This window comes from Seriola aureovittata, chromosome 1 (genome assembly GCF_021018895.1).
Source record: "Seriola aureovittata isolate HTS-2021-v1 ecotype China chromosome 1, ASM2101889v1, whole genome shotgun sequence".
Taxonomy (NCBI): domain Eukaryota; kingdom Metazoa; phylum Chordata; class Actinopteri; order Carangiformes; family Carangidae; genus Seriola; species Seriola aureovittata.
Window position 1 is genome coordinate 16,202,249 of NC_079364.1, and position 12,636 is coordinate 16,214,884.

At 41.0% G+C, this 12,636-nt stretch overlaps 1 protein-coding gene and 1 long non-coding RNA gene across 4 annotated transcripts in view; one reads left to right on the plus strand and one right to left on the minus strand.

Annotated features, from left to right (window-relative positions):
* Window positions 1–12,636, minus strand: part of zfhx3b (zinc finger homeobox 3b) — a 196,118-nt gene that overhangs the window by 131,792 nt on the left and 51,690 nt on the right. For 2 of the 3 annotated variants that reach the window (XM_056382913.1, XM_056382896.1), the window contains exon 1: window positions 8,931–9,370. The exons of the other annotated variant lie outside the window; for it this stretch is intronic. The gene's annotated coding sequence lies outside the window, so the exon portion shown is untranslated. Of the gene's footprint in view, window positions 1–8,930; window positions 9,371–12,636 lie in introns of those variants that run through there. 3 annotated transcript variants of the gene reach the window in all.
* Window positions 7,078–12,636, plus strand: part of LOC130173544 (uncharacterized) — an 8,067-nt gene continuing 2,508 nt past the window's right edge. The window contains exon 1 of the long non-coding RNA XR_008828445.1: window positions 7,078–8,708. This is a non-coding gene — a long non-coding RNA (uncharacterized LOC130173544). The remainder of the gene's footprint in view (window positions 8,709–12,636) is intronic.

A 12,636-nucleotide genomic window follows, 5' to 3' on the forward strand; every position in this document is an offset into this window, starting at 1 on the left:
GAGGTGCATTATTGTAGCTTTGAGGAAATGTTGGTTTAATTGCAGTTTGGTGTAACATTTAATGCGGTCTGTATGACACCTGGCATAAATGGTTTACACTCGGGACACTGCCAATTATAATTCAGCCAATCAGAAATCTTTCATAAATCCACTGACATGCTCACTGCAACAGCCAGACGCTTATTTGACGAGATGAGATGGAATGGCAACAGACGCACATGCAGTATATCTTCTTTTTAATTACAATGTCTGCAGAGGTGGGATGCTACTATAAACAATCATCTGTGCAATCAAACACACCACCACCAACACTCTGCCTTATAATAACACATTCTCAAACTGAAAAATAAAATTATCATCCATAGTATTTGTATCATTATTGCTAGTAATAGAACTGAAAGAAAAGCTGTAAAATAACATAACAGTGCATTGCTAAAGATCTGAAGGATCTTAGTCTGTACCATTCATTCAGCAGCAATAACATCAGGACTTCTTCGTTCGATTCGATAATGACTATCAGGTGGTGGTGGTGGTGGTGGTGGTCAGATCGGCCTAGATATTTGCTGGCATTCACAGAGGCAGACGCATGTGCTCACTGAGTGTAAGAAAAAAAATACCATTATCTTTCTGCTGAATGTAAAGCTCTAATAAATACTTGAAATCACTTTCATAGATCATTAAAAAAATAAAATGTCTCTCTCTCTGTCAATCTTTGAATGTGCTTTTCAAGAACAGTCAGCACTTTCTCAGCCGCAGCACTACAGGTGCTCACAGGGCCCTCAAGATCTATATTCTAATATTATACAATGGAAACCACTTTCTCATTCACTTGAATGGGTATATTCTGATGTATATCCTGTATGTGCTGATCATATGCATTCGGTGTTTGTCTGCAAAGCACAGACACGGGTGAAATTAAACTGAAATACTCTTCAGGGGTTTAGCATGAGATTTACATTACATAGTTTCTAACGGAAAAGAAAAAGAAGAGGTGAGCTTAATCTCACACAAGTAAATAATAAAACCCTAATGGGTTATTAGTTATATTATTAATATAACAATGTTATATAGTATATGTATAGTGTATGCATACACTTCCTGTACATTGCACACAGAGACATGCCCATGTGTTAGTAGAAAAAAGGAAAAGACAGCGGTAGAAGCTGGAGGAGAGCTGACATCAGAGGACTACGGAGGCTACAGCACTTAGAGGCCATTTTATTGCTTTGCTGTGGTCAAGTGAGGTGCACCGAGCTCAATTCCACCACAACAATGGCAAAGAGGGCCGCAGAGACAAAAGAGGGCTATCCCTGCTTCTTAACCCCTTCACTACTGGAAGATCAGTCGCCTGGGGCACGGAGCGAACAGCATCAGGCCACCTCAGGAGAAGCTAGGGGAATGAGAAATAGCGAGTTGCAACTTATATATCTACTGCATGGCAACAGCTCTCTCACACACACACACACACACACACACACACACACACAAACATAAATTTAGTTACATACAGCACAAAAGGATACATGCACACAAACCCCATAAGAATCTATGAATGGGCAGATGGAGTCGGCTGCTTTTCCTGACCAGGAAGAAGCAGTCGGTCGCTTCACCTCAGCCCTGTCTCACACTGAAACACTCTGCAGACTCCTCTCTATGTCTTACCCTGCCTGCCCCTCCCGCTCTTGCTCTCTCTGTCTCTCTCTCTCTCTCTCTCTCTCCTCCACTGGGAACATGGACGGCTACTACACATTTGCAAGTGAATTACACTTTTTGTTGAGATTTTTTTTTTTTTGTGCGTGTGTGTGAATTGTAAAAATGGGGGAGAGGGTGTGAGAGGGAAAGGGTGCTCCTGCCATCGCTCTTTTCTTTTCTTCTCTCTATAATCCTGAGGAGGATAAGCTGTGAGGTACACAGAGAGGAAGTGCCATAGACCTGCTGGGGTCCAGCACATCCTAGCAGTACATTCCTACAGCCCAGTTATCAGACACGCATACTGACAGATATAGACTAAAACCCTCTCAGCCACACATGACTACTGTTTGTCATAGTCACACAGTCACAGTGGATGCAGTGCACACACAGAAAGGAAATTAAAATCAGTATGACCTAAATCTGAAACCGAAGTGAGCTTTAACCAAGATTTGAAAATAGAAATAAAATATCATTATACTTGAAAAAAAGAAAAAAGAAAAAACACTGCACACGTGTAATTGTGTAAAGTTGAAAAAAAAAATACTGTTAAATATTGTCTATCTGCTCCATTGTTAATACTAAGGATGTTTTGAGAGTAGCAGAGGACAATGACTGGCATGGAGAAAAAGAATATGGAGTCTATAGCAGCATAATGTTCATATCACTTTCACATAGCTCTTTATCTGGCCTCTCAAAGCAGCCCCAACCCACTGACCGACACAGAAGCTGAGAAGCTGATAGCTTGATTATACAAACACACACACACACACACACACACACACTGTATTTGGTGCTAATATAAGCTTTGAAGTTGCATCATCGAGTCACCTGGCTGTAAAATAGTGACGAAGAAAAATGACTGCTGATGCTAATGGGCTGCAACACAGATCACCTGTCTGCACTGCAATATGTCCTTTTATATGAAATGTAATTTCTTCTATTAAATAAAATGATTTGTATTGTTTACTTTTGACCTCTGTGTCAATCCGTGAGTACACAATGTTTTTTTGAATTTAAAGTACATAAAATTCTATTTTCAAAAAAATGTAATACAATAGAAAATATGGAATATGTAAGCAGGAGCTGTGCAGCTGATGCACTGTCAATATTTTAAAGCTGTCATTCTCCCTCACATACACACACACGCACACACACTCTTACATTTCAGTTACACAATGCAGATTTCACAGACACAGATAAACAATGCGAGGGCAGTTATCACTCCACGGAGCACAGTAACATAGAGGAAGAGGAAGAGGATGACAAAGAAATAGGGGAGGATAAAAAGACGGCGTGTGTGTCGTCAGAGTCACAGGCCAGAGGGGCCCATGCATTGTTCCAGGGCTCAGCGTGGGGAGAGAAAGGCGACCTGGGCCGCCTCTGTCTAAGCGTCCTCCATGTTTTATGCATTCTGTCCTTTGTGATGATAAGCGCCAGTGCGGAGGGTGGAATGCTGGCCTCCAGGGTCCAAGAGAGGGGTGGGCCTATGGGGGGCTGGGGTGCAGTTCAGTTCAATTTTGCAGCCCTCGGAATGGTCCCTGTCATCCCTGCTTTGCCCGCGTGTAGGCATATGTAGCCTACACAGACACAAAACCGTTGTTACTCCCATCCATGAACACTAGAGCTAGCTACTGCTGCCCCAAATAGGATATATGCACAGTGAGTTGTAGCCGCTATGCTACACACACACGCATGCACGCACCAAACACACAAACACACACACACACACACACACACAGACACACACACACACAGCTTTTACGGTACTGCCAGTCCTGGACAGACATGCATCACATGGGTCTTCTACTCACAGTCGATACAGAGACGCAGGAACACAATATCACAGTTAAAATACCAGTACCTCACAAACCTTGTTTACTACAAAACTGATATTGCACATTTATTACAGAAGAAATATTGAGATTCTAGTCAAGGACACAGATCCACACACACATTATAACCCTCTTCCATGACTATAAAAGCATTAATTTATTGTTAGAAATGGAACAAAAATTTGTATAAATTTGTATTAGATATGATCTTTCTGTTCCGTTATAGCTTGTGAATTCCTTTCGCTGAATTTTCTCCCTTCACCCTGTCTTTCTATTCTCTGTGTGACTGCTGTATAGTCAGAGAAATGCTGTGTTATCACAACACAGTTTTGCTGTGATTTGTCTACATATGAACACTAGCATAGATTTTTGGGAACAGCCCAAAATTAATAAAAATAATGACCATAAAAACAAAACTGTACCACAGCAAGGCCTCGGTGTGGCACATTCAAAAGATATTAGATTTTCATCATACCAGTATGCGGCTGTGCACATATGCAGAGACACATGCGCATCTTCTCTGTCATAAATCTAGTCTACCACAATGATTTAACCAAGATTGTTAACATGATAACATATTGTGAAAGAGCAAACCACAAAAATCCCTGCCAACTTCACTTCAAAAAGATAAAAGGATGACATTGAAGAAGAAGAGAAGCTCAAAAGAAGACAGGGAGGGGAATTTTAGAGAAAAGGGGGGTCGGTAAAGACGAGACCTTTTGGACACTTGGGGCTGTTGGGATTAAGGATGAGGTACACCAAAAGCATGCATACACACACACACACCTGAGCATGACAGTCATCCCTTCCACTCTTTCCTTCCCACTTTCTCGCTCACCCCTGTGCTGAGCCGAGATCCCGCCCACCGCCTGCTCCTTTATGATAGCATGACACGTACACAGGCCTCGGCTGCAGGACAACTGGAAGAACTGGTCCTCACTGCACGACCTTGCATATTCAAAACCATACATCAAATTCAGAGCCATCATTTTTGTCAACTGCCCCCATCTACACATGTCCATACTGCTGATGGTGCAAACACACATTACTTTGCATTCTTGTCTGATTTCAGTGGCGCCGCATCCACACAAAGGTAGATCTATTCATATTTATAACGCTTTGCACCTCACGGACCAAACAACATAGAGCAGAAAGGATTGAATTAAAAGTGACGGGTGACCATTTATAATAATAATAATAATAATAATAATAATAATAATAATATTTTTTTGCATACACAAAATCAGTCTATATTTAGCTTATAAAGGCATAAATATTAGGATTTTTGTGTTCTGTGTGCGTACACTTTGTGTGTTGTACACTAACACTAAACTGTGTTCAATCTCCTATGTATGGCCTTAGCCTACTGTTCACCCAAAGAGGGCTCTCTCCGACCGAGGACATAGCCCTCGGTGCCAGTGCCCAAGCAGGGAAAGGTGGGACTTAAGGAGAGAGATATGCAGAGACATATAGAGAATGAGATTCAGAGAGAAAGAGGGAGAGAGACAGAGAGGGAGAGGCACAGTGAGAGGAGGAGAAGGGGTTATGACAGCCAGAGGCGCTGTCTCCCCTTTCTCTGTGTTACCCCCCAAAACCATGAGACAAAACTATCCATGACGACTGCTACTCCCTTTATCTCGTCTTCCCCAACTGGATGTGCTATTCCCACTCACACAGTCAAATGACATTAGAATACTCTGAATGCACCTGTCATCGAATATGGTAACAGAGGGGGACCAAGTGCAAACAGTGGTCAAATGTTTTGTTGCTGTGCAGGATCAGTGGCAACAGCACATCTCCACAGTAAGAACGGTCAACACATCACAGCATTACAACACCTGATATTCTCTTCATATTATGAATAATAATCACAACAGCAGCAACGCACAGATATTAATTCCAAAATATGCACTTACTTGATTAATCATATCACTACAGCCGTGTTTAATCACTAAATGCACAGCACCACCATCAAAAATTAAACATTTGAAATTATTTTCATCTTAACAGACAAAGAAATGTAGTATGTCTCACATCCAAATCACAAGTTCAAAATTTAGTCTATTTTTATAACTACATGTGTAATGGTTTAAAACTGTTACCTGATGTCACAAAGATCTATTAACCAAGTGCAAATAAATTAACACAAATTCTAATTAAATTAATTAGAATAATTAGATGAGTGAAATATTTGCATGAGATTATTTTTCATTTATTCTGAACACTGATGTACTATTTTTGCATTTTCCCTTCAGTTATAGTAAATAACCTACATGCAACTAAATGTTTTTGATTCATAGAAATCTTAAAAATGTTTTTTTGAAAAAAAAAAAAAAGAAGGAAAATCTAGCCTTGATAAACAAAATGTCAACAAAAAAGAAGATATAACTCTGACCACAAATAATGTCTTCTAAATAAAAATGTCCCATTTCCACTTATTTTTTTTTCAAAAACGCTGCCTGTGGTTAAAGCATCACTTTAACATGAACACAATACTACCTCTCACAGTCAGGGATGAGCTTGAGATACTATAGTTAGCCACACCAAACACGTATTTGAAACACAATACACAGAAATTAAGCCAATGACATTCCTATACCTTTGCCAGGAGCTGTTATAATTAAACATAAATATGACAAAGAGACAAGACAGGAAAACCAGACAGGTGAGATGACAGTAAACATTTCTGCTGTCTTTGTTTTGTAACAGAAGACGGAGAGAAGGAGGAGGAGGAAGAGGAGAGGAGTGTTACTGTCAGACAGGGGAAGAAGGGAGATGATTCGAGTTTTGGCACAGCAGCCTACCTGTCCTATAGGCTACACTATAACACCCTCCGGTTACTAATCACTGGGATGTTAACACACAATAATTACTGTTGCAGACACTAAAATTTACTATAGTAAAGAAATATATGGCAATACAAAAAAAGAGGAAGCAGATTTTTTTTAAAAAACATTCAGCATGAATCCCTGTTTCCCCTCTCTCTCCTTCTGCTAATCTCTTTCCGTCTGCTCCTCTCCAGTCTGAAAGGTAGGGATCTGTTTATCTGACCTCTTCCCCTGATTCCTCCTCGATGGCCCATGGCTATCTGACCCCTCCACCCAGCCCCCTCAGCACTCCTACCCTGATCCCCCCCATCACCATCACCACCACTCCCCCTCTTTTTTTTTTCTTTTTTTTTTTTTTTGCCTCTCTCTCACTGCCTGACAGCCTGGACGTTTTATATTAATTTTATTAAACCTGTTACCAGTCTATTTTTGTTTCTCCCATCCTAAACTAAAGCCAAAGTCTTAATCCTGCAGATGCTGACAACCACAAGTGCTTTGTGTGGCTCCCAAAACACACCAACAACTACCATCACCCTTTTCTCCCACTTGCCAGACCCACTCTCTCCTCATCATCCCTGGGCTGTTTGCGAGGGGGTTTCCTCTCTTTCTTTTTTATCTCTGCATTCACTCCATGACCCCTGTTCCCCCTGTTTCTTGCTGTCTGACCTACCCCCCCACCCCCTCCCCACAACACACACACACACACACACACACACACACAGCTTCTCATCCCCCCTTTCTGTTTCCCCCAACGGTACACATATCCTATCCTTGCCTCTGCTCGCTCGCAAAACCTTTTTTTTTCCCCCTTTCTTTTCCCGTCTCTGTGTCGCGTAAAAATATCCACGACTGACTTGTAATTCCTGCTGCTTTTTCTGACTTCTATGCAGCTCCAATCCGTCCGAAAAGTAGTCGCTGTTTTATCATATTTATGGGCACTTTCGTCTTGTAGTCTTTACACCTAAACGTCAAGATAACAGCCGCATCTCCGTTTTCTTTTCTTTTTTTCTTCCTTTCTTTTTTTGCCGATCAGATTCATTTTTGGTGAGATTAGTAACAATGAAGTTACAGGCAGAAATAAAGCAGATTTTTGAAAAAAAAGGCCCATTCAGCTTAGACTGACTGCCTTATTTGCAAGCCTCGTTTGTGTTTTCCTCCGAGAGTACAGCCTATTCTATTTTGGGGTATGTGGAAGAGATCTTGTTTAGTTTAACTTCAAAATATCCTACAAATGTGAACTGGCTAAGTGGTTACTAAACGCATGCAGTGACCTATAGGTTTCGACTGGACCATACTTTAGTTTCCGGCAATAACTTTGGTATGATTATGTCTGCTTAAGGTCAGACTAATAGGGCAATGTTTTGTTTTCATTCCGGTCAGCATTTCTCGGGGAAAAATGTTCTCTTGAGCGTCTGATACGGTGGCCAAGTAGTTCGAGGCAGCAGATGCAGCCTATCTATGTCTTCCCCTCAACCACATGTCTGTTCTCTGACACGCAGCTCACACTCTCAGCCTGTCCGTGTACGAGGTCCTGCTGATCCGCTCTTGTCATGAAGGAGACCCGGGGATCCGTTTTTCTCAACACACCACATTCACATAACACACTCACACACACACTACGCTCGCAAACACAAACCCCTCATGCACGCACGCACAAATACACACTCACTCACTCTCTCACACACACACACACACACACACACACACACACACACACACAAACACACACACACACTCACACACCTCGATCGATTTGCATGTGACTTCGTCAGGGAATGAGCGAGAATCGACCTAAAAACAACGCTTCAAAGAGGCAAACGTCCATGAAAAATAAAAAAGAAAAGATGGACAAAGTGGGGTAAAGAGGAAAGTGTAGCTAGAGGAACTAAGGCAGGGCGGAGGGATTGCACATTTCAGAGAGAGACGTATTGGAGAAGAACAAAAATGTGTTTATCCAGAGGAGGATTTTATAACCATACGACGGTGCTGAAAACCCCTGGATGTCGCAAGTGTCAAATCTGTCAAAATTAGAAAGCGAGAGATGTTCCCTTTCGCCGGACGCACACGGACCCACAGGCTGGACTTGGAGCTCCTTTTCTGGGCTGCGCTCATGTGGAGCTGCCGCTGCCCTTCGTCCGCTCAACACAGCCCCTTTCTTATTGCCTCTGTGCCTCAAAACACGTTTCTCGACAACCATAAGCCCTCCATACCTTTTCCCGATCCCACCGAAATGCACATATTTGTTTTAAAACCGTGTTTTTCTACGATCAACTGCTTTGGAGAGGATCGCTGTCTTGCCCATTTCTTATCTTCCATTCATGAGGAGGAGAGAGGACGAACGCTGATGTAAACACAGGTAACGATACGAATGAGAAAAAAAAATCGAGAATAAACCCAACTACTTGCATGAAATGAACTTGTGATCGCCAGCAAATGTCTCACAATGTAAGAATAGCCAGCTCCGCTACACGTAAACTAGGAACAGATAGGGAAAGAGGTTGAGATAAGTCTACAGCGAAAAGAACAGGATCGTGGAAACACAGAGAGGAAAAGAGACAAACGCAAAGTTGAAACTTACAATTTCTCGCTGCCGCTTTGTGATCCTCGCTTTTTAATCCAGTATTGAGATGATTTAGCTAAAGATCCCATCAAGGCAGTCCCCTTTTGGTCAGTTTGCGCTTAGGGTGGCAAAAGAAAGATCATTGTTGTTGCGGAGTGTAAAAAAACGAAGTAGGTACTATTAGTTGTTAAAGGCAATATAAAAATAATTTGGATGCAAAGCAGGCGATGAGTCTTGTGTTAGAGGGAGCGAGGAAGAGGTGAAAGTGAGATCTGATGATTGAAAAGAAAAAACTCTTTGGATCTTTATTCCTGCTAATTAGTTTCCTGCAAAAAATGGCTGTGATTAATTCAGTGCGCATGTGCTTCATTACACAGGCACGAAGGGAAGGGCTAATTAGCCGCCTTCTGGATCAATAAGATTCAGCAAAGGAGAGAGCTCGGGAGAGAGAGGGAGGGAGGGAGGGAGAAAGAGGAGGGAGGGAGGGATGGATAGATACAAGTAGAAAAAAAGGAAAGTAATGATCAGGAATTGAAAATATGGAATTAAGAACAGCGGAAAGTAAGAGTTTGATTAGACGGAAGACTGTGAAAGTTAATACTGAAGCAGGCAGCCGCAGCAGGCAAAGCCCGACGCTACAGGCGCAGCTTCTCCTCCGCTCTTTTTTTTCACTTTTTCAAACGTTTTTGTCCCGGTTTTTTGCTTTTTAAAATGAAAGATAAGCGCATACTGTGGCCACTAAAAGTACATAAGCGACCATGCTTTATTTTATTCTGTCTCTTCCAGCCGTAAGTCTGTCATTTTTAGTCGTGTGAAAGCTGCACGCAGGGCTGTGTTTCTATACTTAGTTGATAGTCTACGTTTGAACAACTTATTGAAAAACATAACTGAGTTTGGACGGCGGAGGTGGCTAAAACGGAAACATGCTATTCTTCATCATAGCCCACGTGTAATTATGCAAATCGGTGTCGTGTTTGTCAACAGCTAAAACAAACACTTTTCCAAAAATTAACGCACGTTTAAAGCGATTTCTACATGTATGCACAACTGTGGGCTACTGTAACTGCATCGCATAGGCTGCCACGGTGTAGCCTGCTATTGCAATCTGACAATGAACAGAGCTTCTCGTAAGAACAGTGGCACCTGAATATTATCAGAGTTAACAATGTGGTTGTATTGGTAAATATTTATTTTAAGCATTAAGAGAAATGTCACTTGCTCAGAGACAGAAGCTGATATTAAATAGTCCTGATGCGGAGCTTCAATTTTTTTTTTTTAACTTTGATAAACTTTACGTGATATCACAGTGTTTTTTTATGTTTAGACTGAATAAAAATATGAATTTACCGATGATAGGTTTAATGATAAGAGAAGACTAAAGACTACTTCAATGACATTTAGAGCAATAGATGCTCCGCAACTCATACATACGTGTGTATGCACAGATTAATTTGAATAAAGCTATAAAATTCAAACACATAACTAAATTTGAAAAAAAAAGTGAAATTCAGCTTTATAAAATATGACATAGATGGAAGGAAGACGGAAAAGATGTGAAAAACGTGTCGTTTTTACAGTTCCTGTCAGCTCAAAATATTAGTCCAAGGTAAAATTCAGTTTAACACTTTATAACACTATTGTAATATAAGAGAAACTAAATGTTTTTTAATGATGTGAGGACATGCATAGCACAAATCTTTAAATATTTTTCCAGTGAAATTGGGAAACTCAAGAGAGCTGCTTTGTGTTACTGCATTATGCAAAGCAAGTTCAGCTCTTTTTTTCTAATATAAATACTTGTTGAAGCCTCACTGTATTCAAATACGGGTGTGACAATTTATTTAATGTTTACAATGTGTGCAGCGGGTGTTAAGAAAATAGAAATAGCTTTATAGTTGTTACTCTGCTCACCAATGAAGCACTTGTAAGTGTAGCTGTAGCAGGGGTGATGGGGAAACAGGTTATCGTGACATCTATTACGAAACTAGAGGGAACACGTTGTCTATACGTGTAGATTCTCTTAAATAATAATAACACTATAAATGTATGACAGGGTAACAAACCTGTATCAAGGCTTTTGGTCAACTCCGGCCTGTTTGCTTTCAATTTGCTATAGTGTGATAGTTATTCTGATATTGTGACAAGAAGCCCAGATGGTCAGTGTCTCATCTCAGCATGATATGTTTCGTGATTAGGAATTTCTAAATGCCTTTATGATCAATACCAACTATTTGTTGAGTTTCTCTCGTTTGTTTTTCTTAATAATCTTTCCGTAAGGCACTTTGCCTCTGTAACTGATGTCCTCTCGTTTCCTCCGAATGAAAAGACTGTATTGCAAAAATCGACCTTTGAGTCTCTCAGTGCTCTTTGTTATGATAATTTTATTGTTGATTCTCTGAGGAAATGGACAATCCCTCACTCTCAGTATGCACACTTTCTGTGCAAACAGCTCCATATAGAGTCCTGGTCCACTGAATACAAGTAGCAGCTTTCACTGATCACATAACGTGCCATGTTTATTGAAACAATACGGATTTGATAGTGTGCGCCTATAGCCTGTAGTGAATTCCGATACAGAGTTAATAGTTCAATGCTACATGTACTCGAATCCAAACATTGTCCAAACATGCTATATAACCTAAAGTAGCCATAATACAGTCCTGTATAAGAGACGAACCATAACTGGGTTAATAAAAACGACCAGAGATTTTTTTTCCAGACGTGTGTTGGATAGAAATGCCTGGCACAGATAAATCTAGTGTCTGTTTTTATTTTCTCAGATTGCACACAACTGATATCTTAAGCAGCCTTTCATGATGTTGTAGTAGTGAAGATGGCTGATCAAATATATGGGCTGTATTTTATATTTTCCAGAGGCCTTTGACTTAAAGGTTAGAGAGGTTATGGAACCCCGATGGGACGCGGCGTTTCTACAGATCCAATAGCATATATCTCTTTGAAGAGACTATACGAAAAATCAAAATTCTTATATTGTAGCCTATATGACCAAGACCCAACTCACCCTCTTCAACCCCCTACCCCCTCCCTCTCTCTCTCTCTCTAACTCTCTCTCTCTCTCTCTCTCTCTTCCTCTCGCTCTCTCTCTCCCAGCTGCTAAAATATATGGTGTGCTGTAACACGGCATTTCCTCAGCATTTTCCTTCCATAAGCCGAGGCAGGCGCTCATACCTGTTTTTAAGCAGTGTAGCATGTGCTGTATAGCATGCCTCTCTCCAAAAAAAAAAAAAAGAAAAAAAAAACTGCATCGTCCCAGTCGAACAGCTCAGATTTTTGCAGTGTGAGAGGCAGACTGCAGGAATCTCGAGGATTTGCGACGTGTCTGCTCTCACGGGAAGAAGAGATTGTAAAAATGAATAGGTTGAAAATAGCGTGCGAGTGGAGTTAAAGGGGCTACTAGATAATAAAAGAGTCTGGTGTAATTTGAGGCTTGTAGGAGGCAGCTTTGAGCCAGTCAGTCGCCTAAAGCCTAACAATGCAAACTTCAGTTTACAAATTTATGCAAAGGCCTGATTGACATTACTCCATCAGTGGCCATATTGAGTATAGTGTAGGCTATATCAAAAGACTAGCAGCCAGACGGAGGCCTTGATGCTTTTAGGGCCTATGCATCACTGAAAAGGGAAAAAAAAGGGGGAACTGACAGGGTCTGAAGCTTTTGTGTTACCAGCATTCAATTGCGCCTCTCTGTGGGAAGGATAACTGT